The sequence below is a fragment of the Pogona vitticeps genome, chromosome 1 (genome assembly GCF_051106095.1).
Source record: "Pogona vitticeps strain Pit_001003342236 chromosome 1, PviZW2.1, whole genome shotgun sequence".
NCBI classification, from domain to species: Eukaryota; Metazoa; Chordata; class Lepidosauria; order Squamata; family Agamidae; genus Pogona; species Pogona vitticeps.
In genome coordinates, this window is record NC_135783.1 from 234,919,914 (window position 1) to 234,935,718 (window position 15,805).

At 42.1% G+C, this 15,805-nt stretch overlaps 1 protein-coding gene across 1 annotated transcript in view; it reads right to left on the minus strand.

Annotated features, from left to right (window-relative positions):
- The window catches only part of GLI2 (GLI family zinc finger 2), a 284,491-nt gene extending 269,527 nt beyond the window's left edge, over positions 1-14,964 (minus strand). Inside the window, exon 1 of the mRNA XM_072985243.2 lies at positions 14,263-14,964. The gene's annotated coding sequence lies outside the window, so the exon portion shown is untranslated. The remainder of the gene's footprint in view (positions 1-14,262) is intronic.
- Between the last annotated feature and the right edge of the window lie 841 nt (positions 14,965-15,805).

Genomic DNA, 15,805 nt, shown 5'->3' on the forward strand with positions numbered 1-15,805 from the left:
GAAAGAAAGAAAGAAAGAGGCCAGTGAGGGAGCTGAAATGGAAGAAGGTCAAACTAAATTTTGACCATTCAGGCTAAGAAATCTGAGGTTTTAACATTTCAGTCTAAGAATCCTAGATTCTAACAGTTAAATCCAGAGAGACTAGTGTCATCTGTGATTCAAAGTAGACAAACTGTAAAACCATGGAAAAACAAGATTTTTTTGATGTTTTTGAACCTGTGCTTTGGATCTGCTGTTAATCTGATGACATTTTGGAAGTCGTGCTCTGTATTGCACTGGTGGGTGTTCTTGGTATCACTGCAAGGGAGAGAAATGGGACAAAACAAGAATAATTTGGCCATAGGCCTCAGTTCCAAATATCATAGGCTGTGCCTATGGGCATGGGAAGACAGAACCTGGGCTTTCTAGAGGCCACTTTTGGGCTCCTGGGGGACTGCACTAAGCCTGCAGGCTGTACTTTGTCAACCCCAGTTTTATACTGCTGCCTTCTCTCATCCTGGGTTTTCTCCCCCTGTTGAAAACAAAATAACAGAAAGTAATTGGCAACACAGTGGATCACTAACCCTTTGGTGGTAATGGTAACAGATTTCTTTTCTGAGCTTCACAGCGAATTATGCAATAATCTGCTTTTTAAAAATATATCTCCAAGCTTTGGGAAAAAGGCAATGATGGGGAGAGAAATAAAAGGCAGAGCAAAGAAGAAGCTGCTTTAGCTAGGGAGAGGAAGAGAAATAAACTGAACTACCAGAAAGAGTTTGGAAACCGTACGGCTAGGACCCCCATCCCCAAGCCTATCAATCCGATATAGGGCAAAAGGGGGAGGGAGGGACGGCTCTCCTTGCAGAACAGGCTATGCATGAATAGGAAGGAGCACAAGGCTGTACTCACTGACCCCCTCATGTCCTCAACCAAATCAGTAACACTCCTTCAGTCCCCATTTAGTAAAACAGGCTGCCTCAAATTTATTTATTTATTTATTTATTTTTACCCCACCTTTCTCCTCAAAAGGACACCTCTTTCCCTGGAGGTTCCTAAGCACTTTTGTGCTTTGCTTTTAAACAGAGGTTGGCTGCCCACCAGCCAAAGATACTTAGCTGTGTGAATTTCTCTCGCACAGGCAGAAAACCAGATTCAGTGATCATTAGGGTCCCTTCCAGCACTACAATTCTAGGATTTTTTTTTTATGATTTTTGCTCTCTGATCTTACCAGCAAGGTATCAAGAGAAATCCAACTTTGACTTGGGTGCAGACAGATTAAAATCCTCTGAGGGATCAAGCTGATATTCTCCAAACTCAACTTCATTTTTCCTCTTCCTGGCAAGATAATTTGATTGCTGTAATGGGGTTGGTGTGCTTAGTGTATCGGGGAAAGTGCTTCTAGAAAGCTGCCACAGCTGAGAGGTCCTGCACCTCATGGGAAGTTTTCCAGAGCATTCTGAGGAGTCTGGGTACTGTTTGTGTGTGTGCGTACACGTGTGTGTGTATGTGTGTGTGTGAGAGAGAGAGAAAGAGAGAGAGAGCACCCAGATGTCAATCAGATCTTTCTGTATTTATTAGTGAAGTCTAAAGAGCATGTTCAGCTAATTCACTTACAACACTCTTGTGACTGGGGGCCCTTTAAGCACCTTCAGCCGAAGGCATTTACAAGAGTCTCTTCAGTTCTCCACTCTGAACCTAAGAAAGTTGGATTGACATCTTGGGGGGAACACGTTGGGGTGGGGCTTACGTTTGTGCCTGCCTGCCTACGATATTTACAGCCTTCCCTCCTTTCAAGCCAGGTCTGAATAGAGTTCATGATTCACACACATCAAGATATGTTCCTACAACAAATGCACACAAATCTCATGTGTTTGAAAATATATATATATATATATAATGTGACTCTCTGTGTGTGTATGAAAAACTGCAACCAATAAAACTTCAAAACATAACAAATGGGCCTAAATATTAGAACTTATTATTAAGTAAATCATTGTACCTGTAACGCTTCCATTTGCATAACATTAATTCATGATGGCATGTAAAACAAATTCATCACACCAAGCTATATAATGCCTTGATTTAATGTTGAAAGGTGGTGGTGGTGGGGAAGATCTGGAGGACAAAATTAATTGACAAGATGTACATGCTTCTTGAAGCCAAAGAGTTTGTTGGTCTTTTTTTTTTAATTTCCTTCCTCTAACATCAGAACAACTAAATTATGAAAAAGAAGGGTGGGCAAAAGCATCTTTAGAAGTAAATCACACACTTGGTGTGTACACACATTCCCGTCTGCCAGTTATTAATGTCAAGCGCGGTGAAGATACTCAAGAAAATCATTACCATTCATAGCCACTAACGGCCATTAAATCTCAATCAATTCAACTTAACACAAGAGTACTTCAGGGGCCCTTACAGTTCCTCACAGATGCAGCTCAAAAAGTCCCGTCTGACTTATTGCATTGTCCGCCACAAACACAAAGCCCTTCCTAAGGGTTCCTCTGAAAAGGAATCTTAGCCTTTCGGAACTGATGTTCTTTTAACAGATCTTTCCTTAACCAACAGATTTCTCCTCCAGTTGTGGCTGCTCAGAAAAAGAAACAGGACTCTCCTAAAATGTCTTGCATAAATAGCTGTGAATAAAAAATATATATACTATTGTTATGTAAGATGCTAGTTAACATGGCAATATTATCACAACACCATTGCTGTGATGCAGTAGCATCCAAAGACAAGGCAGGCATGATGATGTACAGCCTGCGATAGCTGAGGCGGAGGAAGGCATCCTTTTACACAGTTGGTAGAGCGGGAAAATGAATATTTGAAAACGTTTCATTTATGACAAATAAATATATCAAATATATCAAAATACTTTCCAGCAAAAAGACTTAATTAGATCAGATGATAGGGGGAGTCTAATCAATGATTAACGTATTATGCAATACAGGAACCATTATTTCCATAGTATGCAAATTTGATTATTATAGAATTTTTTCCCCCTGATAATATATTTCAACCTTGGCATCATTTATACAGTTGCCACTGATCCGAGAGTCAGTATAGTGTAATGGTTAGAGTGCTGGACTTGAAAACCCAAAGTCAAATCCTTGCTAAGTCATAAAACTTACTTGGTGTCCCCAGACCTCTAAGATAAACGTATACTACATGGTTGTTTACAGGATAAAATGGGAGACAGAAACTATGCAAAACAGCCATTTACACTGTTGGCACACATAAAGAAAGAATGGCATTTTCCCTTACATTGGGACTTCTCTTGATAATTTCATGAGATGGCTTGTTTTTCGCCACCAGTTTTTGCTTATGACGAAAACTCACTACATATCCATAAGAATACACAGGAATGCCTGACAAGTAACACAATCATCTAATCTTTAGGAACAAATGGAAAGGAAATGTGAGAACTGAACACTTCTACACAGATTTTGAACTACATGGGGGTCTGGCACCCCTAACCCCAGCATTGTAGAAAAGAGAAGTGTATTTATTTGTTGCATGTACTGTATATGTCACCTTTTCTCCAATGAGCTCAAAGTGGAGAACATGGTTTCATTCTTCTCCACTTCATCCTCAAAACAACCCTGCATGGTAGGTCAGACTCAGAGAGAATGACAGGCCCAAGGCAACCAAATATATCATTTTACAGATGCTCAGCAGTATTAGAGTCTCATGTCTGCCTTTGAAGATCACTTAAGTACCGTATTTTTCGCACCATAAGACGCACTTTTTTCCCACAAAACAGGGGGGTGGAAAGTCTGTGCGTCTTATGGAGGGAAGAAAACAGATAATATTTTCCTGTTTTCTTCTCCTAAAAAATTGGTGCGTCTTATGGAAAGGTGTGTCTTATGGAGCGAAAAATACGGTATTTGTCACGGATCAAACAGTTGCATCAGGTAACTGATGTTTTTTCTGACTGAACACAAATTTCAAATAACCAAAACCTGTGTGTGTTGACAATGAATTCACATGTCCATTCACATATTCACCTTTAAAGGACAAAGATGTGAAGGGAACTTGAGATCAAGCCTTCTGGCTCCACCCTCTGGGCATTCATTTGAATCTGTGAAAGCATGAACATTAACCTTGTATATGCATAGGCTCTCCTCCAGGTTTCGGTGTGCTTTTGGCAGGTATTGATCAGAGGCACTGGGCATAATTCTGTGCCTTTCTTTCACAGATAACTATGTGAACAGTCCTTCAGAGCAGAAGTAGGAGAGTAATATAACGGTCATCTGATGTTACTCACAGAATTTCAGAATGGTAGGGCTACATCCTGCACCCAATTCCTTCTCTATAGTACCAACACCCATACTCAGACATTTCTTATCAATGGAATGTTATAATGCACCACATGCAGGAAGTAGGAAAACACAACGTTTTCACTGGAGGTATCAGGGACCATGGAACCCCAAACCTTCTAAAAGCATAGACTCTATCACCAAGCTTTCTTGCACATGTAGACATGCAAGTCTCACCTTCCTGCTTTCCAAGCCAGACAATTAGTATGGTCCAACCATAGAACATTCAGCCTCTTTTTTGCTATCACTACTGAGGCCTCAAGAGAAATAAACCTATTTTTTTTGAATGAAATAATTAAGAATGCCATCGTGATACACCTCTTTCTTTCTCTAGCATGATTTACATGGTGCTAAGGAGGTGAGGTAACTGTGAATTGATCAGGATGAGATGATGTTGCAGCCGATAGACTACAGTAAGTTTACTCTGTTGCTAACACATTTTACATTTTAGTCCATTTCATTCTACTAAAAGGTGACAGGGAAGCACCAGTTGTATGAACAAACTCTCCCACATAGGGGCTTTATGGCCAGCTGCAAGTGCTTGGAAAGTTACTTTCTTGGATGACAACTCACTAAATCACCTAGCCAGCATGCTGGCTTTGGGGTTCAGAGAACAAAAAAGTTGATTTTCCAAACTCTGGCAAGGGCAACTTTTGAAATACCTTTCTCTTCAGAGAGAACCTTTGTGAATTGAATGTAGAGGCTCTCCATAGAGGCACAATTATACGATTGGTCAGTGACCCCATACAACCCTTGCTGGGTTACATATCTGCCAGTGATCCTAGGCACTCCCACTCTGTAGTGGGTTAACCAGTTCCTATTGAGAGGCTACAGTGGGACACTGTGTTCATTTATGTTGGGCTCCTGAAAGAGGGGTCACTACACAGTGTTTTCAGAGGGTGGGTCCTTTTTCTGGCAATTTAACATAAAATACACTAAAAATTAATACCAAAGTGTTTGCAGTATTTTGCCCTTAAATGAGCTACAGTGAATTAGTGTTACCTAATAATACACATTTAACTGTTTTATTTTATTTATTAGTTACATGTAGACATGCAAGTCTCACCTCCTTCCAGGAGATCAACATGGTTACACAGCTCTCTCTCCTCTTGCCAGATTTATGTTTACAACAGGGAAAACTCTATCTTGATGGATGCATGGCCAGTATTTCATCACTCACTGTTTTAACTCAACAAATGGATATATGCACATTAAAAGTAAACTAGGAGATGGAAGGCGATGGGGGGGGGGGGAGAAAGAGTAAGTGGGGAAATACCGGCTCTTACATTTTCACTGCCCACATATTGTACTATAATATAATGGAGGAGAAATGCTGCAAACAATGAAATTTGCCTCATCAGGTGATAACATGGTGCTAAGATTCACTCAAAGTAGCCCATAGACATACTGAAAACTGGAATGCTAGAAACTTTCATCCTTCATCTTAGATAATTCAAGTCCCACAGTGAACTCAAAGCTGCACCCATCCTGTCTGGGCACACAGTCTCCTTGGTCAAAGGAAAACAAACTTATCAGGCAGTCTTTAAATTGCCAGCACTGTTGGTAATTTTACATGAAGGAGCAGGTAAAGAATATCAGTGTGTTATCTATTTTCACATGGGCATAAAAGTGACCAACAAACTCTGTAAAGTATTGTATCAAATTAGGAACGTGTATGTTCTTGTGAAATAAATAAAAGAATGATTGCAAATACCATCTAAGAGATGTGCTATATATCCTGGCTAAATGGAAAACATGAACCTTTGGGGGAACAGCACTGCAGTTTGTGCTCAGTTCATATTTCAACTATTCCTCTACAGGTACAATCAGCAAAGACAATGACAAGAAACAAGGTATTCAGAAAATTCCTAATGTTCAAAGTCTTTCAGACAACATGCCAGGCAAAAACAAAACAAAAATAAAAAATAAAGAAGACAGAAACATTGTGTCACCTTGAAGACTAACTGCTATATTTTAATGTGAGCTTTCCTGGACAAGTCCACTTCTTCAGGCGTGAGAGTGTGACTGCATGGCAGATATTTCTAAAGTTATAAATGGCCCCAAAACAAAGAGACTGTTTCCTTGGCACAAGTAGTTGGTGATGGAGCATTTCACACTGGCAAGGACCATGAAGACCCCTGTTCCCCTTCCAGGAAGCATTGTTCAGCAAACAATGACAATGATAAGTGCCTTAATTAATCCCAAATTATAGATGACAAAGGGGAACAACATGGTAACGAGATTCATAATCTCCAATGGGCCATGTGAGGTGGCACTGGGTAGTTCATGAGGAAATATAGGCAGGAATTACAGTAAATGCAAGATTTGGTAATGGCCAAAGAATCCTTGACTTAGATTTGAGTTCAATGAGATAGTTGTATTTCAACTCAGTCTTCAGTCAGACAACAGTGAGTGGAATATAAAGAAACCAACAACTGGTTTCCTAAAGGAGAATTGCTCCAAAGTGGGCACTGGAAGAAAAGAAAAAATTATTATCATTGTGGAAGCCTCATTTAATTACAGGGTTTGGGTTCAACAGGGAGAAAAGAAGTCAGTTTTCAACTATGCCACCTGAGATCATCTAGATACTGAAACTATCTGTGAGCAAACAAAAGCATTTGCATCATAAAACACACCAATACAGCACAGAGGCAAGGCAGATGTGGAAGGAGCAAAGATCAGGACACTAAAACAATTGGGGCTGTAAATAATGATGAGTAATCCCTAATCATTTAGACTTGGTTTTGAATGCCAAGCAACTAATGGGCTTCATTCTACTCAAAAGGAAATACTATTATTATACCCAACCTTGTAGGCAGCAAGAATCTGACCCAAACATGGGTATCAAAGGAAGAAGAAAAGGATTTATAGTTCAGCTTTCTGTCAGGTCAGGAACATTTTTCTGAACTTTTCCCCACAATAAAAAGTTACCATTGAGGCTGTTTTCTGTACTTTCTGTAGTATGTCTTACAGTAAGTACACAGGGAGAAAAGATTTCTAGCTCAGAGGGGGTGGTGGGGTGCCAGAACAGTGGGGGCAAGGAATGGGAGCGGGAGGAAAGACAGAATTCAACCTAGTGCTAAAAGTTCCTTTTATTCCGCTGTTGTTTTTGGTTCATTAAATTTTCCACAGATTTGCAGAGAAGAAAACATGATCAATAAACCTTGACAAAAGTGAACGTGTGAAAAAGGCCAAAGAAAGGCAAAGGGGAGATAAAAGTGATATCCCTGATTGCAGATTTCGGGAGGCCGATGACCAGAGCTTTGGATTGCTGAATAATCTGAATAGGCCATCATTTCTTTACAGCTTTTCACTTTCTTTCTCCCTGGACTGTTGGAACTCTTCACTCAATACAATAGTAAATGCACTAAAACTGGTTTTCTTATGCTAATGGATGGGGATTGGGTACTCAGAGTTAAAACACACTTCCCACCAATGTGTTTTTGACCCCCTTCTCTTTAAAGGGAAAAAAAAATTAACCTATTCAAGTTAACCCAAAATGTCAGAGCTGGCTTGAAGCTTATCCTCGCTGAGGCACAAAATTAATGTGGGTTTTCTCCCTCCCTCTTTTCAGCAAGGAAGAGGGAGAAAAGTCTTGAATTAGGGTAAGGCTTTTTTTTAAGTGCCTTTCAGATGAAAATAAAATCAAATGTAGAAAGAAGGAAAAGAAATATGCAACACTAGGATTTACCAATTTATCTTATCACTTTATTCTACTCATTCTTTAGAAGTAATTGGCCAATAAAAACTATTTCACAAATTAAACAGAACAAGGAATTAAACATAAATGAAAAAAGGTTCTAAGTGTCATGCTCTGACAGTTTGCCATCTCTACCATTCCTGATCAGAAAGACACCCCCCTTTTTCTTCCTTTCCAGGTATTCTGGCACAGGAAAAATCCGGCTCCTGTAACTTTATCAAATGACTAGAATGATAATGAGAACCTGGATTTCGCAAATATTTCCCTGCCGTTTCTCAGAATATAAATAAACAATTTCAACTCAATTAGGCTTTCATTAGATTTCGCGAAGAAGCAGCTGGTGTTACTTCTTTACGAACATTCCATCTGAATTCTTAGTTGCCTCTTACTCTTTCTGCAATACGCCAAGAAAACATACCTCCGTCTGTACTTTATCATTGAGTGCCATACTGTTCTGTGTTATGAACCTTCACTTGGTTACCCTATAGCATTCATAAGTTGTGCAATGAGTGTGTAGACATGTTCACGTATTTAGCTGTAGATTGTTAAAGAGGACTTTTTCAGGACAGCAGTAAGGGTAAAGGAAGTAATTAACTCTCAAGATTCGATTTCTGGCCAATGTTTTTCCTTCAAAATGCTAACAAAAATAAACTGCCAATTCTTTTCTATATTTACCCGGCTTTGGAGCGTTATGTCAAACAGTTTTCAAGTAAGTGTAACACAGTGCGCCCTACTTCATTCATAGAAATTCAGATAACAGAACAAGCAGCTCAAGAGCCAACATCTACAGCCCAAGGAGCATTAGAGAAGGCTTTAGGCTGTAATTAGATAATAACAGTATTTTAAAACACACACACACACACTATTCAAAATAACCCCTTTCTCTTTTTAACCCTCTCCTTCAGAAATCCTTGGCTAAGATTGTTAAGTGTACTCATTGTAAGGAAAGCAATGGATGGTTGTTTGCTACACAAATAAATATCGAGTTTGGGGTGACCGCAGGGCTGAATTTGCTTTCTTTGCTAATCTGTACTGGAAACTTCACTGTGAACAAGGCACTTCTGGGAGTACAAAAAGCTTGAAGGGTTTGTGTATCTTTCAGGACACAGAGCAAACAACTGGCTTTACAGTAGGCCACCAAGAGTTGAGGGAGCAAGGGGTGGTAGCCCCAGCTATTGAGCTTCGACTAAAGTCTTCTCCAGCATTTGGAAGAGAGTTTCTCCTTGTAAAAGATGCTTCTTCACAAATAGTAGAAGTAGAAAGCAATTCTGAAATGACTTCAATAGCTGAGACCAGAGAAAAGCAAAGTTAAATTAAACTGCCATTGCAAAACCTCTCTCTAAAACCCTAAATGCTAACATTTGAAAGACTGGGACCAGCTCTTGGTTAACACTGCTTTTCTACCTCCTACCTGAAATGCTTCAAAATGCCACCAATGAAGCAAAACAGACAAGAAATCATAAATTTTAAATGAAAAGCTTTATAAAAGCACAGCAGTATTTAACAATGGATGCCAGTAATCTTCTATAGATACTGTAATATGCGCACTTACTTGGAAGTTACTGTTATAGCCTACACAGTTTATTCTGGAGAAAACGAATATAGGAATAGGCTTTGACGCTGCAGCCTACCTATGCTAATTTAGGATAACAGCATAGCCCTATTCCTATCTACACAGATATCAGAACCACTAAATTAATTGTGACTCACTCCCTGGTAGATCTGCCTATGTCCCACTGAACTCAATGAATTTGCCCCAAGTAATAGCCACCTAGAGTGGTCACAATGACCAGATAGGTGGGGTATAAATGGAACAAATATATAAATAAGTAAATATAGGATTCAGCAGCGTATCTAGGGCTTTAAGATAGGAGCAGCCATAGAAATTCTCCCTCCAGTATTTTAAAAAAACCTTTCTTCCAATAGTTGTGTAACAAAATGTATCATTCAGGACAATGACTTTGTTCTCTCCTCTCTCTTTCCCTAGGTTATTTTAGCCTGTAAACCTACTGTTAACCATCACCCCTTTTGTGTCTACTTGAGTAGCTCATTGTCCGGTGCTTTATAAAATAAGTCAATACATACATTTAAGAAAACTGAATCAAGGAGAAGAGGAAAATATACTGGCAAATAGCCAAATATTTAATTTGATTTTATAATGATTAAAATTTGTATCCTGTATTATTTGTTGCTGCATTCAACTTGAATTGCCATGGACAGACAGCTATCTGTTTCTGCAGCAATTCATTGTATTTCAAGCTTTATCATATTCAAGGCAGAATTAAATCGTGATCTGGTTTCTTCAGCAAGATCCATAATGATATGGGGTTTCATTCAGACATAGCTGTGTTTATAATATAACAAGATCCAAAATGATATTGGGTTGGATCTAGACATTATCGCACTTAAAGTAATTTAATAGGACTTAAATTAGTAATTGCTAAAGTCTCACTGATTTTAACAAGTCTACTCCTGTGCCTAGATCCAATCCTTTGCCTTCATGATTTCTTTTAAATATTTCTATGCTCCACACAATTCCTTACATTTAAGGAATAAGATAATATGTTGTATCTCAAGATCCTCTTGCATCAAGAATTTATCTTTAGAGGTTCTGCATACACAACAGGTTTTTCACACTCCAAAGTGGTGATAAGTTATTAATTCCTAATATAAACCAGGACAAATTGTAATCAGTGCAGTCAAAGTTACAGCAGAGTTGCACCAGAACCTTTGAAAGAGTTTAAGTTTCAAAAACCTAATCCTATACATGATCGCCTAATTTCAACAAACGTTATTTTATATAGACACACCCAACCCATCTCCCTCTTTGACACATGAAGAAAGGAAGATCTTGAAAGGAAGTTGGAAACTGTCCTGGGATACATTTTCCTTTGCAAAGCAGTGGCTGCATTCCTGGGCACTTCGAAGTTCTGTGCTTAAGGCAACAACAAGATTCAGGATCAAGAGAATCTTCCTTCACACCTTGTTTCAAAGGTTATCTCTTTTACAGACACACATTAGAGGACGGAATAGTTCACCAAAGAGAAGCAGTTGTATATTTGCTGCTAGTTCCATCCCCTAAAAATTACGGGAGAGTTCTTTAATAACTTTTGGAAACTTTCCCTATTTTTAATTGCCGCACAAAAAAGTTCCACTGAGGGTAATTTGTTTCAGGGAAGGAGAGAGAGCAAGAGAGAGAGAAGGAAAAAAAACTTTCCAGATGTGAAGTTATACTCAATGTGCCATTTATATTGACAGTAAGTCAAAGTTTGACAGGTGTCAAAGTTTCCTGGCACTCTGGGCAAAATGCAAATCATTCCAGTCACACATCAGGGCTGTTTTAAAAAATGAATAAAACAACAACAACAAAAACTAAAGTCTACTGCACAGTCAGTACACAACACTCAACATGGATTTTTTAAGCTGAAAAAGATCCAGTGTAATCTAGAAAATTTCCTTTCCTAGGTGAAAGTAAGCAGTCTAATCTGTTTTCCTTGCAGCAAAAAGTAAGTAAATTTGTTTTATGTCCCAAAAAGAAAAAGGTTTTCACTTAAATCTAAGGTAGCTAGAACAAACAGATCAAATCAGTAAGTCTTTGGAAGAAATCAGTCTTTTCCACTTCTGTATATTTTGGATTTCAACGTTTATTTACTCTAGTCTTTTGGCCCTGGGTCCCGGGAACATGCCAATACAATATTTGTTTAAATGCTATTTTATGCAGCATGCGAGAGCAACGTTTACTTTCAAATTCTTGGACATCCCCAGAGACCCGGTTGCATAAAACAGAGAGAAAGTTTTACAACTGCTCTCTTTATCTGTAACAGTCAATAATACATGAATTTCAAAACCTTGAGATACACACAGTCTGCAAAAATGTTCAGGATTTGAGAAAAATGTATAAAATAGAAGAAATTAAAACAGATGAATTAAGATTATTAGACATGGGTTAAAAAAAAAACAAAAAAACAAAACAGAAACAACGGACAGTTATCAGTCTATGCAAATGTATTCTGTGAAACATAATGGGCACAGTAAAGGTCCCAGAAAACTTGAATGAATATACAGCTGAGTCAAAATGCATAGGGTGATACCATTAACCTACAATCCTCTGCACACTTATCTGAAAGTAGCACCCACTGAGCACAGTGAGTTACTTCTGAGTAAACATACATAACATTTCCAAGGCATTTCTCTCACCTGACTCAGTGAAAAGTACCTCACTTTGCTAGAATTATGCCCACATGAATACTCACTGTGTAAGCACACACACATGGAAAGGCAGTATCCACAGAATCCTGCCAATTTTTACTATAACTTTCCCCTCCTCCCACCATTCTTTGGAACATTAATTTTTTCTCCTGAGGCACCTGTGATGAAGGATAGCCAACAATGTTTGGTTGTGTGTGCAGATAGGGAAGAACAATTTAGGACTATCTTAAGTCCAGGATTGCCCATTTTAAGCTGTCTAGCACTTCCAAACATCTTCTAACAGAACTATATGGACCCAGAGATTCTAAGCAGCAAGTGTGTCCCAGAATTCTGCAGATGCTTAGCACTTTTCTGAATGAGGACACCACATCCAAAAGTGTCTTTATATTCGCACCTGGGAACCACTATGTGGAAAGGAGGGTGGGGATGAGGGGGAGGGGAGAAATCCCTTTTCCAAGCTTTTTTTTGGTTTTTTGCCATATCTGGAGAAAACCTGTGGAAAGTGTGGAAAATATCCTGTTTAAGGTCCTTGACTGATTAACAACTGTGTAGCTAGAAATTCAGGTAACTATTATTGTTAAGGATTGTTCTACAAAGAAACAGGGCGGGGGGGGGGAGTGCTACGAAATGACAGATAGGAATGTGAGTGTGTGTTGCCTTAGGGGGGGGCGAGGGAATAATAAAGTATCCCAAATTAAAGAATCCCGCTCCTCCCACAACTGTCTTCCCAGCTTTCTCTTCTGGGGTGAGGGAAGGCGAGAGAAACCCCTCACTTCCCCAAATCCTTAATAGGATTGGCGCCCAGCTCACTCCATGCCTCTCCCCATCACACAGGGATCAAGTTGCAGCGGTGGATTTTTGAAATTCCTTCGCAAATATACTTGCTGAATGATTGCTTCAGCGGGAGTTGGCCGGGTGGGGTGGGGGGTGGTGGTGGGGTGGCCAAGATTTTGGAGGGAGATGATGGCGAGGGGTTCAGTCAGATCCAGACATTTCCTCCTCACGACTCTTCCCGGTCACATCTCGCGACCAAAAGATAATACAAAATAACATTACCTTGGCCAAAGGGGAATTGTCACTCCCAACGAGAAAGGTTTTTAGAGACACTCGCAGGGAGGCATCCGTCGGTTCTAGATACGTACAGATTGGGAATAGCAGCCCCCCCCCCCCAATCAATCGGACCTAGAATGAAGAGATGCTTGAAATCACTTCGGATTTCACGTTTGTTAACTTGGGGCTAACACGAATCCCACGCGTTTCCAAAGAGACGTTGCGAGCCCATAAACTCTCTCTGGGACCCCTCAGAGCTGGAAAGCGACTCTTGGCCACCAGCCCCGCTCGTCAACCGCCGTGTGAGTGCGTGCGTGCGTGCGTGCGTGCAGAGTGTGTGTGTCGGGGGGGGGTGAAGCCTGTTGGTACTTCGTCTGAGGCCACCACGGCCCGCCCTGGGGCAGATGCGGGACTCCGAATTCCCACAGACACGGAGGGGAGAGAAACCCGCGTGGTTCTTCCCACACACAGCCCTCCTCAGCACAAGAGGTCCAGCCGCACATCGTAAGGCAAAAACTCCCGCCAGCCTCTCTCCCCCCCCACCGCCAGCCCAGTCGGCAAGTGACTCTGCCAAACTGCTAGCCCAAGCCGTCCGGACCGGCGTGGCGGCCTCTTTCCTGCCTCCTCCTGAGTGGCGACGGGGAAGCCCGACGACACCCGCCACGAAGTTCCCGAACTGCACGCAGGCAGCTCGCTCGCGCTCTCCCGCCCCCGCCACAGCCCGGGCTCCCCCGCTGCGATCAATCAAGGCACAGCCCCACACAGGCGCGCTCACTTTCCCGTGGCGGGCAGGCGGGCGGGGGGGGGAGCGGGTTGGCCAAGCGCTGGCGGGAAAGTAATTCCCCCCCTTTTTTTAAAGCGGGGGGGGGGGGTTCGATCAATCGCTAACCCTCCCACTCGCCCTGAAGAATCTCTCAAAACACTCGAATCAGACACCGGAGGGGGGAAAGTAATTACATAAAAGGGGAGGGAGGCGAGGAGAGGCAAGGAACGGAGATCCAACTTTACCAGAAGAGAAGTTTTCACAGGGCCAGGAGTTGATCTTCTCCAGCGGGACTGGGATCCCGACTCCCCATCTTCGGGGGGGGGGGACGGAGGGCGGGCACTGGGTTTGAGCTGCTCTTCTTTCCCTGCCGTGCTTCGTCTCCCAGCCTTTCTTTAATAGCCGAGGCGGCTGGCGGTGCTGGTGCGGCTACCCACCCCCGATGATCCCAGCTCTAGCTCCGATGCCTTCCTGGAAAGTGCAGGAATGATCGTCCGGGAAAGAGAGGAAAAAGAGTTTTTAAAAAGTCCGGGGAGCTACTGCTGCCGTTTGTGTCGTGGCTGCTGCTGCTGCGGCTCCTCCTGCTCCGGCTGCTCTTGGCGTGTTTCTGCCCTTCTGCCATCCATCATCCCAACGGAGGACATCAACACACCAGCAAACACTCGGAGAAATTAGGAGAAGGCAAGAAAAAGAGAGGGGGGCGATTTCTTGTTTTCGTCCACCGCTCGGAGTAAGAGGAAAGTTAAAAAAAAAAAAAAGGATCGAGAGGGGAGGGAGAGAGGCCGGAGGGGGAGGGGAGAAGAAACTTTTTTCCCCCTCTCTCCCACACTTTGAAATCCAGTTGGGGGTTTGTTAACTCAAGTCAGATGATCTCCGGAGCCCAAATCCATTGACTGATCTGTTTTCATTCTAATCCGCGCCTCCTCCTCCTCCTCCTCCTCCTGCTCCTCCTCCTCCTCCTCTTTCCGCGTCTCCTCCCCGCCCTGAAGTCAATTGCACCATTAGCTGCTGCTTCCAAAGAGGCCGGGCTTTCCTCTCACATACCGAGGCGGGAAGGCGGTGCGGCGAGGGAGGGGAGGCCGCGGCCGATAGAGCAGCCGCCGCCGGCGATTATGGTCCTCCTGATGATCCCAGGTGGGCAGGCGGGTCTCCCCAAAGGGATCGGAGAGGCCAGCGTTACGCCCGCCCGCATTTAAGCTACCTAGCCCCACGCGTGCTCATTGTTCACACGACCCCCCTAAACACCCCACACGGCTTCTCTTGCGGGGTGGAGGACCGAAGACGTTCTGGAGTTATTTGGGATGCTGCAAAAAGGCATTTCCAAAACACAAGGCCACTTTGGTTCTTGTGACAGAACAGCAGGGTTATTTTCCCGCTCAAGATAAAGTGAACTGCTGGATAGCTCAGTGGTTTAGGGAGAAGCTGGGAGTTCCACTCCGCACCGTGCCTCCTGGACTCGAGGATCCACGGGGTCCCTTCCAGATCTGCAGTCCTAAGATTATTATTATAGTCCCCAAAGTCAATGAGTTGTTTTGCCATATGAGTAAATATTCCTATCCCTGTCAGTAATAACAAGTAACAATTTGCCTTCTTTTGTGATGTTCCAGATCCATTACAGTACTTGAGGTGGGTGCCTCTCTTTGCCTAATAGTGAGGCTGGCTCTAGGATTCTAGTAGTTCATGCATTCTTGTATTGACATGCCATCAAGTCAATTCCAACGTCCCTTGACCCTTTTCAAGGTTTTCCAGATAGTGAATACTCAGAAGTGGTTTCCCTCCTTCTGGGGC